A 13069-nucleotide genomic window follows, 5' to 3' on the forward strand; every position below is an offset into this window, starting at 1 on the left:
ATTTTTTTTTTGATGATATGAGGTAGGGGTCCACATTTTTCCTTGTGGATATCCAATTAACCCAGTACCATTTGTTGAAAAATAATTCCCACTGAAGTACAGTAGCACTTGGTTGTAAATCATATAATTGTAAATGAGTGGGCCTTTCACTATTCTATTTTATAAATATATTTATGTACACTTATATCAGCATTGCACTAACTTAATTTCTATAGCTTTAATATAGACTTGGTATATAAGAACTCCATTTTTGTTCTAACATATTGTATTGATGCTTATTTGACTTTTGCTTTCCCATGTAAAACTTAGAAGCAACTTATCAATTTTTACACACACACACGACACATATACTTCTGGAATTTTGATTGGAATTACATTGAATCTATAGGTCAATTCATCGAAAATTGACATGTTTAAAATTCTAAACTTTCCATTTCAGGACCAGGTTACGTCTCTCAATTTACTTAGGTTTTCTTTAAATTATCTCAAAAATTAAAAATATTTTTAGTGTAGAAATCTTGCATATATTTTATTAGACTTATTCGTAGGTATTTGGTGTTTTGATGCTTTTGTAAATGGTTTCAGTGAATTTTAAAATCTATTTCTATGCCTCTAGCATATAGTGACTAATCATTTTTTATTGGATTTTTATTCAGAAAACTTATTAAATGCACTTATTAATTCATTTTATCTGAAGATGCTTTTGAATTTTGGATATTTGCATTGTTATGTGCCATTTACCAAAATTTTATTGTGCCATTTCTGAATCTTACTATTTTCCTTTGTCTTATTTCAGGGATTAGGAATATTAACAGAAATTGTTGAATACCAGTAAGCTTTTATTTCTAAACTTGTTTTTCTTCTAATCTTGGGAGAAAATGCCATGTTTTAGTATTTAGGATGGGTTTACTTATTTTTTTTAATAGATTAAGAAAATTATTTTTTATTCTAACTATTGAGATAACATTTGTCTCATTTGTTCTACTGATGTAGTGATAATGCATTTATTGTTTTTGAGTGCTAAACTGTTCTTAAATTTCTAGTGTAAATCCAGTTTGTGATGCATTATGTGTTTATATGTTAGTAAGTTTGATTGACTTTTATTTAGAATATATTTTTACCTATATTCTTGAGAGAACTTAGCTTATAATATTCTTTTATGTAAAGTCATAATTTTGTGTCAAGATTATCCTGGGGTGATGAAACAAGTTGGGAAGTGGTTTTATATAAGAACTTTTAGCATTTGAGCCCATATATTTTGGGAGGGAGGATTTTTTCAGAATAAGGCCAGAGTAACTAATTTAATCAAGAATGTGATTTTAGCTGAGACTAACTTCCGACTGATATCACAGGGAAGCTGAGGAGTACATACTGCACCACAGAGGAAAACATTCTAAGAATTTTATGGAGAAGGAGACAGCTGCAAATTTATTTTTTCAAAAATGACTGAACTTAGGAAATGGCTACACCAATTGGTAAAGGAAACTCTGGTGAATGATTGCATCCAACATAGTCTACCCCTTGGATCACACAGATTCCTTTGCTTCTCCCAATTTTTTTTTTCTACTTTACCTAGGCTTCAGCCTCACCAAAGATTCCATTTAATTATAATTTCTGGAAAAATTATCAGAGGAGGGTTAATGTGACAAATTTAGGTCCTGTTGTTTCAGTTGGTTCTGAGACCATAATTGACAATCAAAATCCCCATTTTCCACTGTCCACTGTAGTTACACCTCCCATTTAGTTAACATTCCTGCTGATCAAAATTGGCTTGCCATCTCGGTTGACTCAGAACTTCATATATGATACTCAGTCATACTTTAATCAGACTTTATTTATTTTACTAATTTCCCGATAATACTGGGTGTGGGAAAACCATAAGTTGCTTCAATGAGCTGCAATCTATTTCTCTCTGCCCCCATTACATAAAAGCTCACCAACCTACACATAGTGATTAGGGAAAATTATCCCTGTCAATATGCTAATTCCTATTCTCTGTTGGTCTAGTAGCAGAAGTACCTAAAATGATCCGGTAACAGATGCATCTTTAAGTTTCTCTGGTGAAATTCTTAATCATGCTATTGTTTTGAACATATTTAAATATACTAATCAAATTTGTTTTAAATTCCCTGCCTGACTTAATTATCTATATCACCTGTGGATCAGTTTCATTTGTAGCTGTTGGTTATTAGTCTCTGGATTTTTGTCTTGTGTTAATACTGGGGATATTTTGTTGCATATTACACTTTATATGAAAAATTTAAACAGCTCTGGATAATTTTATTTTCCTTCAGGGAAGAATTAACTTGTTTGTGCCAGCAGTTAGAGTAAGGGCATATTACTGTGTCTCAATAAACAATCTAGATTTTCTGAGCCTGTGCTGTAAGGCTTATCTTTACTTGGTGCACATTTTATTTCAGGGCATAGCTCTTTAGAAGTCTCAACTGAATGCATGTGGTGTTTATTGCTGTCCTCTAAGACTCCTCTCCCATCCTAGACTCCAATTTTGTCTCCTCTGCAAGATTATTGAAAGGTCTTAGGCTTTTTCAGTTACTTAGCAATTTCTTCTTGATTGATTTCTTGGCCTCTTGCTCCATGCTTTTTAGGATTTACCAGTAATCTACAGTATTAAAGCACTCAGAATTTTGGGATCACTTCTCTGGGTCATTTTTCTCCAGGATTTCTGTTTCTCATATCCTAGATGCCTTATTGCTTCTGAAAACAAAAGCTTGCCTCCCTCATAACAATATCTCAAAGTTTCTGCTTCCTGCTAGGGCTTTATGCCTTATCATGAGATTTAGGGAAAAAAAAATCCCCAACATAAAAGTAGTATAATTCTGGCCCCTTGCAATTTGTCTCTTTTCTCTCCACAATGTTGTTGCTTCAAGTTTCAGTTACTTGTGTTCTCTGATAGTGAGTACCAGATGTTTTTGGCCCTTCTTCAATTTTATGTATGTGCTTTTCTGATTCATGTTCCTCAATAGTAACCAGTTGTAGAATACCACTTTCATTACAATGAAATATTTGGAGACTTTTTAATGGACCAAAATAGTTTTTTTTTTGAAATTATAAGTTTGAAAAACAGACTGTATCCTATGATTATGCCATACTCGTTTTCAAACAACTAAATTTTGGATCCTAACCACATTTTAAACAAGTGAAATTAGACCTTATTCCTTTAATCAGCATTTTAGCATAGCCTATCACTTTAGAGTATATAACTATGTAATTGGAGATTCATTTAAACAGCAAATCATGGGTTACTATAATTTTTTTAAAAATTATTTTATTCAAAACCAGGAAATAATTATCAAGTAAAATCTTTGCAATAGATATCTATCATGATTAGAATTGTGTCCTCCCAAAAGATGTTGAAGTTTTACCCCTCAGTACCTATGAATGTGACCTTACTGGGAAATATGATCAAATCAAGATATTCGCCCTAATCCAATATGACTGGTGTCCTTATAAGAAGAGAAAATGTAGAAAAAGAGACAGATATGGATATAAAGACACAGGGCGAATGCTATCTACAAAGCAAGGAAAGCCTGAAGCTACCAGAGATTAGGATAGAGGCATGGAACAGATTCTCCCTCACAAGTCTCCGAAGGAACCAACCCTAGCAACATCTTGATGTCAGTCTTCTAGACTCCTGAACTGGGTTGTATAATTCACACAGTTTGTGGTACTTTGCTAAGGAAGTCTCTGGAAATTAATACAATAGGTAAACCACCTGAAAGTTGTAATCTCTGAACCTAGATCCCAGGCAAACTTCAAATCCAAACCTCCTGGATCCCTTCAATCCAGGATTCAAAGATAAGTCATTAATTAGTCTGCATCAACCTCTAAAAACAGGTTTTATAGTTTGTGATAAAATATTGGAGTCTAAAATACATTTCTTAAAGAATAAAAATAAATATAGGAAGTATTAATGAAATACAGTTAAGAATTTTTAAGTTAATGGGATTCAAAGAAGCTTGTATAATGAAAATAATAAATCAGAGAAAATATATAAATATATTTAATTATAGCTAAAAGTAAGTTAGGTAGTCTAACCTCCACTACCCCCATCCACCATACACACAAAAGGAGATTTTCTGTGTTAGTTAAAGATGTCTCAATATAAGGGCCTGATATTCTCCTACTATAAGTGAGGAAAATGACTTAGTGACATTAAGTAAATTTCTAAATTCATGTAGATATTTGGGAAATATTAGACTCAAATGCAGTACTGGATGGCTCCAAATAATACAATAATATCTTTAGTTTTCCAGGAAAGGCTGACCAGACTATTTTGCAAGCCATCATATTATCAGTTTATTCTATATGAAATTATGTTTCAAGTTATACGTATGTAGTTTCTGTGGTCCTTGACATTAGGTGTTGAATTCTAACTGCTATAAATATAAATGTGAAACAAATGCCTTTCATTATACAATTATATTTGAATATACAATGAGTATTTCAAGTACCAGAGATTTTAATAACTAATTAAATATATCTCCCCATTAGGAGAAGCTACTGTAACCATTCATTATGGTTGAACATTTGAACATTTTTAGAAGATCAAGAAGATTTAGCCAGAGGAGAAAGCAAGTAAATAATTTTCTAGCCAAGGGAAACAGCAATATCATGTCCCAGAATCTGGAAAAAGATTAAGATTTAAGAGTAATTTAGGGCAGGCAAGAATGACAGGTTTGGGAATGAGATGGAGGATTATATAATGTGAAGCTGAGAGAATTGCAGAATCCATAACACATAGATCCATGGAGGCCATGCATATTGCTCACCATTACGAGAGACACGAGATGATTGTACATTATAGATAAAGCACATTACTGCATCATTTTAAGGTCTTTAATTTTCAATTATTAAAAAGACCTAATCTTTTATAATCTTGTTCAATTTGTTGAAAGTTGAGACAGTATGAATGACATTCTGCAGAAATAATACCCTAATTTCTTATTAATTATGTCCCCAGTTTGCAGAGGTAGTTTATAAGATCCTTGATATAAACACTCTTGCATATGCAGCTCTACAATTACTTGATTCTAAAGTATATATACTTTAGAAGGTGGATTTTCATATCTAATCACACATTGACACATATAGTTACATTTCTCTTTAGAAAAGTATTTCAATTTACATTCCCATTAAAATTATGGAAGTAACCTTGTTTCTAAAACCACTTTTACAATTTGATTTGATTTTTAAAGTGTGTCGGGGCCATGAATTTTTTTTTCCTCTTGTGAATTGATTACCATTCCACTTTTATATGGGTTATTTTTTGTTTGTTTCAATTTCTCGTAAGGAGCTCATATTTTTAGTGTAGTTTTAGGTTTATAATAAAATTGAAAGGAACATACAGGGAACATATAATCCCCTGCTCCCATATATACATAATCTCCCCATTATCAGCATTTCCTACCACACCGATTCTTTTGCTGGAATTGGTGAATCCACACTGATACATCATAATCACCCAAATACACAGTCCACTTTAGTGAACTGCTGGTATTGTGCATTCTATGGATTTGGACAAATGTGTAGTGGCATGTATCCATCATTATGGATTCAAACAGAGTGTTTTCAATACCTTAAAAATCCTCTGTGCTCTGCTTATTCATCCCTCCTTCTTTCGCAACTTCTGGCAAACACTGATCTTTTTACTGTCTCCATAGTTTTCCTTTTCACAGACTGGTATATAGTTGGAATCAAACAGCTTACATCATTTTCAGATTGGCTACTTTCACTTAGTAATATTCATTTCTGGTTCCTCCATGTCTTTTCATAGCTTGATAGCTCGAAAAATTATATATCATTTTCTGGAAGTAACACAGTGTATTTATCCATTCTCTTACCAAAGGACATCTTGATTGCTTCCAAGTTTTGGCTATTTTGAATAAAGCTGCTGACAACATCCATGTTAAGGCTTTGTATGGACATACATGTCCATGTTAAAATGTTAAACGTTAAAATGTTCCTTTCACCTCAAAAATATTCCTTTTTAAATATTTGTTTATAATTATTGCTTGTAATAGCATATTAAAATTTCTTTAGTGATCTATTGACCAATGCTTTGATGATTTCAGACACTAGTATCGTATTTAGGCAGTATTTCTTCACCCTAATATAGCCTTTTATTCTAATACTGCTGTAGATATATTTCTTATATGCAAGTATTTAATCCATCCATACATTTTATAATAATGCATGAAGAACTATATAGTTAAATTGTATTCCAAATGGTTATTCAACTGCTACAATGCCAATTACTGGAAAATATATATATTTTAATTTATTTTAAATGTTATCTCTATCAAATGCTTAATATATATTATTATATAATTATAATTATATATAAGCTATATATATAATTATAAATACATATATATTTGTTGGGGTTTTATTTGTTGTTGTTAATCTACACTTCATTTCAAGTGGTCTGTCCATTTTGCCATCAATCCCATAGAGTTTTACTATACATTTTTAGTATATTTTTGATCTGTGCTATGGACTGAATGTTTGTTTCTCCCCCAAATTCATATGTTGAAGCTTAATTCCCAAAGAGCTGGTATTTGGCGATGAGGCCTTTGGGAGGTAATAAGGACATGAGGTAGAAGACCACAAGAATGGATTTGGTGACCTTATAAAAAGAGAAAGAGACTAGATCTCTCTCTCTCTCTCTCTCTCTCTCTCTCTCCCTTTATTTCTCTCTCTCTCTCTCTCTCATTCTCTCTTTCTCTCTCTGCCATACCCATGAGACATATGAGGATACAAAAAGAAGGTGGCTCTCTGTGGATACCAGATCTGCCAGTACATTGATCTTGTACTTCCCAGTATCCAGAATTGTGAGAATAAATGCCTGTCATTTAAGCCACCCAGTCATTCTACAGTATTTTTCACCCTAAGATTATCTGGTAAAGTTGCTTTTCTTTATACTATTATGGAGTGTGTAATGGATAATTTATATGTTAGGTTGACTGGGTCATGAGGTGTCCAGATATTTCTTTAAACATTATTTTCAGTATATCTGTAAGAGGGTTTCTAGCTGAGATTAACATTTGAATTAGTAGATTGAGTAAAGCAGATTGCCCTCCCTAAGGATGCCTCATTCAGTCAGTTCAAGATCTGAATAGCACAAAAGGATAGAGCAAGAGAGAATATCTGATTCATGACTGCCATCAAATTGGGACATTAAGTTTTTTTCTGCCTTCATATTCAAACTGCAACTTCAGCTCTTCCTGGGTCTTGAGCCTACAGGCTATCTGGCTGCACTACATCATCATTTCTCCTGGGTCTCCAGCTTTCTGACTACTGATCTTGGGGCTTCCCAGCCTCTGTATTTGTATGAGCTAATTTCTTATAGTAAATGTGTGTGTGTGTGTGTGTGTGTGTGTGTATGTGTGTGTGTGTGTGTGTGTGTATCTCAATAGTTTATATACCGTTTATTCTACTTTTCTGAAGATCTATGTATCCTCTTACAGGTAGAAATGTACCTGTATTTTTAAGATTTAATAAATTATATATTCACATATTTTTGTTTAATTTATAGCTCACTTAGAAGTATTTCTTAATATCAAATTTTAAATTTATTTCTGGTTATTATTAGATTCAGTGATCTCTGATAATTAGATCAGTTTAATTTACTGTGATGTTCACAACTCCCTGTCATGATCCTTATTTTGGTTATATTCTATTTTAGTGTGCATAATCTCTAATTAGGATAATAATTAAACAATTTTTTTGTAGTTTGTTCAACATTTCTCCACACACTTTGAGACTTGTTTATTATGACCATATAATTTAGGCACGTATAATAATTACAGTTTGTGAATTTAATTCTGCTATCATGATAAGATATCTTTTTATGCCTACAAATATCTTTGCCTTAAATCTCTAAAATTAGTATAGCTATGCTATTTTTTATTGCTGATATTTGTTCAGTATTCATTTCTCAATGCTTTAGTTTGTCTCCAAATGTTTTGAATTATTCTGTAGAGTAAATTTGTTAAAATTCAATATATCATATTTTGTCAATTAAGATTAAAATATATGTGAATGGAATTCTAAATTACCATGTTGTTTTTTTTTGTACTGAGTTTTGTGTCTTTTCTTTATTTTCTTCCTTTCTTACCTTCATTTAAATAAAGCTTTCTTTTTGAGTATTTATATTTTAAAATTTACTTGTTTAGAATTTTTACTCTCTATGCTTATTTCTTTAATAGTTAGACTAATCATTTTAACATGAAAATTTAACAGATTCTAAAGTAAAATAATATCCTTACCCTTCCCTTAACAATACAAATATCTTCAAGACCATTTATTTCATTACCTTTATCCAATCTCATCTTCCAGTACATTAGGTCTGTTATTTTCCCTGTACAAATTTATTATTACCATTTTTATTTTTCTCTTAATATTTATTTATTAGGTAGTATACATATTTGCCATGTCTTACTTTCTAATATATTCTGTTGTTTTATTTCTGGTTTTGATACATAATTTGATTAAGTATAGAATTTTGTGAGGACATTTAATTTCTTTAAGTATTTTGATGGCATTTTATCATTGTCTTTTGATGTGTATTGTGTTTATTGTGAATTCATCTGTCATTGCATTTCTTTTTCCTTTTTAGATGACATCTTTATTCTTTGTATGCTTTTAATTTTCTATTGTCCTCTGACTACAATTTTACTATGAATTATCTAGATTTGTATTTATTTTATTTTATTACTTAAGATTGTTATAGGGCTTCAGCATCTGGGATTTTGTTGTCTATACATAATATTGGAGTAGACAAACAACCATTATTTCTCTGAATGTTGCCCTGCCTCCACTCTATATTATATTCTTCTGGGAATTCTGAATATATGTATATTAGACTTTCTTGCTCTAGTCTCAATATCTCCTAACCCTTCATAATTTCCCTTTCTTTCTCTCTATTTTGTTCTACATAATTTCCTCACATATATCTTCCAGTTTTCTGATTTTTTTATATGCTGTTTTATTCAGCTATTGAATTTTTGTTTTTTTTTTCATTTTTAAAAGCTCTATTTGGTTCTTGAAACATTTAATGGGTCATTCATTTTAGACTCTAGTACCTGGCTCTTATATTCAAGATTCTCTATTCTTTCTCTAAGCAGATTAAATATTTATTTCATATTATTTGATAATTCCAATATCTGAAATGTTTCCATTTTGAATATACTGTTTCCTTTATCTGCTTGCATTTGTGGTGACTCATTTCCCTATATGCACTGTTATTTTTGCATAAAAGTTGTTTATTTCTTTTTGAAAAACATACCCTTTGTGAGTTCTTTGAGAACTTACTTGCAGTTTTATTCTTCAGAAAGAATTTGCTGTTGCTTTCACAAATCACATTAGAGGACAACCAAAACAAGATTGCTTTAAATTAAATTCTCTGCTTTGAGCATATTTTTGTTTGTTTGCTCAGTTGGCTGTTTTTAATCACTGTGTATTGTTAATTTGGGGGGGAAAACTTTTTTGAGATCCATTTGTATAAAGTTTTCTTGGGGCATGGGTTTGCTTTTCCTTCAAAATAATGTTTCCTTCAAACTTGATTTTTTTCTTTTGTTTCTTTTTGCATACATACTATATGTCAAATATATTTACACCAAAAATGCAACTATTGTAGATCCCAGAAATATTTTTTTTTGTTATTCTGTTGGATTATCTATCTTATGGGTACTGGACTATTTTTCAGTCTCTTATGTACAGTATATTCTTTAGGATCAGCTTTTCCAGAGTTTACCAGAACATCTAAAGGTGAAAGTCAGATCTCCTAAGGCTAACCCCATAAGATTTATTTTACCATTTAAAGTTCAGACTCTAAAAGATTAGTTCCATTTTAGAATTTCTTAAAATATTTTTTTACATTTTATTCTCAGGTTTTGTTATTTTAATTGGAAAGTAGTTTAAGGCATTCTGTTTGCCACAGAATTCTAAATATAAATTTAAGGCTATAGTGTTTTATGTCCTGTCTAGCTATTTATAACAATTATGTTGGTCTTTAAAGTGTTAAAAAATAATTTATAAATCATTTTTTCAACTCAAAATATTTTATTCTTTGTAATCAGGTTTTCTAGCTCAATAAAACACTTGAACTATTTTTTTCTTTCTTTTTTTTTTTTTTTTTGCGGTACACTGGCCTCTCACTGTTGTGGCCTCTCCCGTTGAGGAGCACAGGCTCTGGACGCGCAGGCTCAGTGGCCATGGCTCATGGGCCCAGCCGCTCCACAGCATGTGGGATCCTCCCAGACCGAGGCATGAACCCACGTCCCCCGCATCTGCAGGCGGACCCTCAACCACTGCGCCACCAGGGAAGCCCCACTTGAAGTATCTTTTGAACATAGTTGGCCTTTTATTAATTTCATCATCATTGTATGGCTAAAGCCATACAAAAGTTTGTTCCTACTGATAAAGTGCTGGACACTTATTTTGAGTTTATACTAATTAAACTATGTATTTGTATATATCAAAGACAATGAGGCAGATGAATATCATTACATAGAACTTCCACCAAGGAACAAAGCTCATAATTCTTTTTCTTTTTATATTTAATGATAACAGATGCACACTTGATATTTTACTCACACCTGAATAAAAGCTGTCCTTATATGTGCTTATATACAATCACATACATAGAAAGAAAACAAGAAAAAGATAGACATGTTAAAAATTATTTTGATGTTTGCCTAAGATAATTTTAGTTTTGGTAACAATCATGCATTAGACAGTAGCTCAATCATGAGATGAAATGATGTTATTCTTAAATGTATCAAAAATATTAAGTTTGTAAGAAGATATCAAGATGGTGTATTAGGAGGACACAGAACTCACCTCCCCTGACAAACACATCAAAAATACATCGACATGTGGAGTCATTCTCACTGAAAACTAACTGGAGACTGGCAGAAAGACTAGTGTACAACCAAGGCTATAAGAAAGATCCACACAGAACTAGGTAAGGAAGGGTAGAGAAGCAATCGGGCTGGAATCTGTTCCCCTGGGAAGAGACACAGAAAAGGGTGCGATTAGAAGAGCGGAGATCCTCCTTGGGGAGTGAGCTTTCTGAGCCACATATTGGACACCACAGCCCTGGGGTCCAACACCAGAGAGAGAGTCCTCTTAGCTGGTTAGAATACGAGTGGGACTAACAAGAAGACTGTAGCAAACCCAGACTCTGTTTGTGAAGGGTGTGCAGACATTTCCTTATTACTGAAGCAAGGCAAATAAAAAAAAATGAAACTGCATGGGACCCTGGCCTCTTTCCCACAACTGCTCTGGCACCCCCCAGCCTGAGCTGAGCACCTCCTATGTCCCAGTTGCTTTGTGATGCAGCTTCACACTAGAGTGAGGACTGCCATGGTCAAGTAAAGTGCTCAGTTGTGAGATACCGTGCCAGCCCAGATCCAGAAGGGCACCTGAATGGGGTGGGGGCAGCCATTACTGGTGATTATGGAGGCATTGCATCAGAAGTGTTCTGGGACTCTGAATGGGACTGGGGCTGCCACAGCCCACACCCAGATCCACACTGAGAAGCTGCTCCAACCCCTCTTAGTCCAGCTATGTTCCCTTCTGGGGAGAAGGTGCCAGTGCTGGGAGGAGAAAGAACAGCACTTAGAAGGAATGCAGCCAACTCGGGCATGACCCTCAAGGTTTCTGCTCCAGCAACTTGGGACCTGACCCCACACCTAACAGGGTGGTGTTAGCCACTGAGCAGAGAAGCTCTTGCTCACACCTTTCTGCCTCTAGGCCCTCCATTTCCAGCCCCAGGTCCTACCAAGCTGATAGCTGCCAGCACCACCTGGGAAAGACGTGGCTTGCACTCACCTCAGATCCAGCTCTCTCACCAAAGTCACTGGGACATGCAGACTGTATAGAGACGCTCCCACACAAGGACACCACTTTAAGACTAGAATAGGTAGCTGTTTTACCTAATTTCATAGGGACAGAAGAAGTTAAGCAAAATGAGAAGAGAGAGGAATTTGTTTCAATTTAAAGAAAAAGCAAACCTGAAAAAAATAGAAATGAAACAGAAATAAACAATTTAGCAGATAAAGAGTTCAAAGCATTACTAATAAGAATGTTAACTGAATTAGGGAAAAGAATAGATTAACACAGGGAGAATTTTAACAAAGAACTAGAAAATGTAAAAAAAAAAAAAAGAAGAAGCATACAGAAAAGAAAAATACAATAACTGAAATGAAAAACACGCTAGAATGAAGTAACAGCAGACTAGGTGATACTGAAGAACCCATAAGTAACCTGGAAGATAGAATAATGTAAATCAATGGCCAGAACGGAAAAAAGAAAAACAAATTAAAAAATGAGAATGGTTTAAGGGACCTCTAGGACAATGTCAAGCATACCAAAATCCCATTATAGGGATTCTAGAAGGAGAAGAGAGATAGGAAAGAGTCGACAATGTATTTGACAAAATTATGGCTGAAAACTTCCTGAACATGAAGAAGGAAATAAATATCTATGTATTGTAAACACAGAGGGTCCCAAACAGGATGACCCCAAACAGATCCACACAAAAACATGCAAAAATCCTCAGCAAAATATTAGAAAACCTAATTGAAGAATATATAAAAAGAATCATACACAAATGAACAAGTGGGATTTATTCCAGGGATACAAGGATGGTATAATATCTGTAAATTAATCAGTGTGATACATCACATTAACAAAAGGACGGATAAAAACCACACGATTATCTCAACAGAAGCAGAAAAAGCATTAGGCAAAACTCAATATCCTTTCATGATAACAACTCTCATGAAAGTTAGTAGAGAGAGAACATATCTCAACATAATTAAGGTCATTCATGATAAACCCACATCTGACATCATATATGATGGTGAAAAGTTGAAAGCTTTTCCTCTGAAATCATGAATAAAACAAGAATGTCTACTCTCATCACTTATAATTAACATAGTATTGGAAATCCTAGCCCCAGAGATCAGACAAGAATATGAAATAAAAGGCATCCTAATTGGAAATGAAATTTTTAAAATGCTTTAAAGTAATTATTTTAATT

Source organism: Lagenorhynchus albirostris, chromosome 5, assembly GCF_949774975.1.
Source record: "Lagenorhynchus albirostris chromosome 5, mLagAlb1.1, whole genome shotgun sequence".
Classification (NCBI taxonomy): domain Eukaryota; kingdom Metazoa; phylum Chordata; class Mammalia; order Artiodactyla; family Delphinidae; genus Lagenorhynchus; species Lagenorhynchus albirostris.